This window comes from Schistosoma mansoni, chromosome W (assembly GCF_000237925.1).
Source record: "Schistosoma mansoni strain Puerto Rico chromosome W, complete genome".
In the NCBI taxonomy this organism is placed as follows: Eukaryota; Metazoa; Platyhelminthes; class Trematoda; order Strigeidida; family Schistosomatidae; genus Schistosoma; species Schistosoma mansoni.
The window spans coordinates 5,403,733-5,407,660 of NC_031502.1; the positions used below are offsets into that span (position 1 = coordinate 5,403,733).

The following is a 3,928-nucleotide window of genomic DNA, read 5'->3' on the forward strand; positions in this document are numbered from 1 at the left end:
TTCCGTTTACATTTTTCAACAAAACATTTTATTCGTTTTGTGTAAAACCATCTAATGAAAATAAAACGGCATTTTGATGATTTAGAAATAACTAGAAACCTAATTGATCATAAAGACCAGTCTGAATGATAAGGTATTTCTTGAGATTGATGTAATTAGTGGGTTTTACTCGTCACTGATTGATCACAATTCAGGCATCATTAAAAGCTGAGAAGCACTGAAAATGTTTCATTTTATTGTGGGACTTCTAAGGAGTGGATATTGTTGACTCCGTAAGACATACAACGCAGAATACTCGAGTCTTATGTGAAATGTTTTAGGTAAAATACATTTCAAACACATCTCTTCAAAATGCTTTCAACTAAAATACAATGTCAACTGTTAAAATTACTATAATATCCACAAAAACCCCTTCTGATTTTAATCAACATATGCTCACTAGTGACTGACTTCAAGAGGTATTTCCTGGAGTTCTAATGAGAAGCAGTGACCAGTGGAGTTCAACCAGGTCTGTTGTGGGATAGTAACTCACTGAAGACAATGATGAGTGTATCGCTCAACTTCGTGGATTAGTTGAAGTTAGATACTAACACCGTTGGATACCGACTCAATGATCTAGAGGTTAAGCGTTCGCGCGCAAGACCAATATGTCTTGGTTTCGTATCTCGTGAGGCGGGATCGCGGACGCACATTGATGAGGGTCCCACAATAAGACGAAACGGCCGTCCAGTGGTTCCAGGTTTTCTATAGTGATCTCGCTTCAATTGACTCATGATCTCGACTTTCAATTACAATAACCAAAGCACTTAATAAATACTTCAAAATACGTCTGGTATTTTGAAAATCCTCATAACTGGCAATTCAGGCATATTGACGGTGAAACTGTTGTTACTGATGACATTCAATGATCTTGACACCATGTTGCGAATTGATTGAAAATGGGTAGTATCGTTAGACACTCTCCCAATAGTTCTAATGGTCAGGCGTTTGATGCAGGTGCTGAAGAACTTATGTTCGATCCTAGTATGTGTCGTAGGTGTTCACTGCTGATAAACACCATCATAGACGAAATGGTTGTGCAACGCTCCATCATTGTTCACTAGCAACTCAAGTGAGGTCAATCTGTGACGAATATAATTCACAAAAGTAGATTGCTAGTGAAAAATATTGTTTATTGTACTCCTTTTGCAAACTATTATTAATAATAGTGATAGACTATAGTGATTATGTTTCTACTATCAATTGGAAGTGCCTTGTTTCGTCAGTTAGGAATGTTGTATAACACTGTAGACTTCATAAATAATTGTGACTATCTATCGTTTACATTATGACATGTTGTAGACACTCACAAATTATGTTTGAAAAGTATTCTTTCAGGTTGATTAGCTAGAAATATCTTTTGTCATCCAAGCAATTTATAAGTAGGCGATTGGCGAAATCGAATCCTCTGGATAACTGCGACAGACACCACACTTAATGATGTATATTATTCGAGTTCGCAGTCCTTTAAATTGTTCAATAAGTAGATGTTGGTCTAAAATCGGTTTGTAGTTATGTAATATTTTTCGAACAGTTTAATCACACATATATTTAACAATGCATGAGTATACAAACAAATAGAAATAAATAAATAGAGATATTGTATATTCGTAACACCGAGTGAGTTGGAAAACTTGATTTTCTGACGCTTCGTGACTCATTGTAAGCCACTACTTCAGAGAATAAAAAGACAGAAAGAAAGTGTACCATGAAAGAAGAACATGTCATGAAATCACACTTAGCATACAAAGTGGATTAGACTTCATCAAGATTAGTTCAAAGTAAAGAACAAACTCTTTTTAAATCTGTTAGTGGGCTTACATTTTTTGTTCAGACAGTTCTTTAGACAGTCATCTTGTTATGATACTGTTCGAGGGAAGTAAGACTCTTAGAAGCAGATGGCGTTTTAATTTCTTACTTTGAGTCATAAAATCTTGAGAAATATGGAATCCAATTTCAACTTTGTAGATTTTTATTTTACGGAGACTGATTCAATCAATATCGATGTACTTAAATAGTGTTATATTTGGTAAATGATAAAATTATAATGAATAATGAAACTCAAGTGAAAACAAATGTTTCTGAGTTCAGTCGACAGTTGTTTCATCTTGAATATTTTCTTATCAGCAGTACATGCTGCTTGCTGTTTCTTCTATGAATGGAAATTAATAATTAAAGAAGTATTAAGTTCTCCACTCTCAGAAATGTAGATACAATTGCAAGTAGTCGGTTTTATTTACGTTTTGACAGAAATCATTATAACCGGCCGGTATTTGTATATATTATGTCATTTTTTTAAGTTATCGAGAATAGTGTAAAAAATAATTACTTTCTACGCGCAAGAAGTGATATAAGACTATAATAATGAAAGGGTAGTTTAACTGTTCCATTTACTATGAAGCTAAACCAACTGATCAAAACTAACGTTTTGAACTGAATCTCATAGATAAACGATATAAATTTTGTGAGTTTTGATGCTATAATTAAATTAGCAAGAAGTTTGTTAGGATAATGTACTATGGTTAATTATGTGCCCAATGTTTTGTGGTGATTGTTGAACTCTCAAGTTAATATCATGAATCATTCTGAGCTATGTTTTACTGAAAAACAAGGAAGCAAATAACAACTACTTCATACTGCTATTCTTCTACTATAAGCATATGTCCTTGATTCTACCGGTGATTAAACATAAAACAGTCAAGTTTCGTGGAGAGATTTCAAATTGCAGACCGCTGTGCTGACGGCCGCTAGTTTACATAACTAAGTACAATCAATATGGCATATTACTCAACCTACAACTAATATAATTGATGAATAACAACCTCACAACTGACGCAACTGAATTCCACTGATCACGTCTTCTCATTGGAACTCTTAGAACTACCACTCGAAATTACTATCTGATAACCACTTGGTTATTGGTACGACAAAGGGTTCGTATGTGCAAACTATCAAGTCCAGTAATGTTCAAATAGAATCTATTGCTTATCTGATATAATGTTCACAAGAAAAAAAGCAACACATTCCCAAGAAATCTTATCACAACAAAATGTGTCTTGAAAGAAATTATGATTTCGGATACATACAATCCTTGTTATTTACTTGAAGAAAGTTACTGTCTGCATATTGAGTGTAGTTTTACCTAGCTCGTAGCACCACCATACAGTATTTTCGTAGTGGGTTTTTTTCTAGACACTAACCGAATTCAAATTCACTTATTGGAATCTGTAAAAAATATTATTGCGATATCATAATTGGAACAACTCAACTTATCAGCCCTGTCATTAAGAGAAATCTAACCTAAAAAACGAGACTCCATTATGCTGACTATGGAATTTCAATTTTATTTCATATTAGTTATTGTAATTAAGTCATATATCATAAAAGAATGTACAGAAATTTAATAACTTTTTAATTAGGTATTTTAATTGTGTGGGTGGCAATGATAAAATATAATAAAATAATAATGATAATGATAAATTTAATTAAATAACAAAAAAATGTTAGTTTACAATGACTCCTATGTAGTAAGATAAACTGTGAACTGGCATTGACTTCAGACAGATTTTGAATGCCGAATTTTAATCTTCCGTTAATATTTTGTCGACAGAATAAAAAATTTAATAATCTGAAAACTAAAAAAAATCTGGTTTTTTTAAAAACGTAAATTAGTGAAATTAATTCACGAAACAATGTGACTTGTATTCATATTTTAAATCATTGAAAATATTTGTGATAAACTGTGATGTTTGTGATTCAAATGGTTGTTACGACCTTTTATTTTTTCTTTACAGAACATTGTATAATATTGGTAAGCAAAGATGGATAGTTGCTAGCAGTGGAATCCAGTTTGACGCACGTTTCGTCCTATTTGGGACTGGTCAGCTGG

General features: G+C 32.8%; 1 protein-coding gene across 1 annotated transcript in view; it reads left to right on the forward strand.

Moving 5' to 3' along the window:
• The window catches only part of Smp_090520 (purine nucleoside phosphorylase), a gene marked incomplete at both ends in the record, with an annotated part of 25,025 nt that overhangs the window by 1,662 nt on the left and 19,435 nt on the right, over positions 1-3,928 (forward strand). The window lies entirely within an intron of this gene.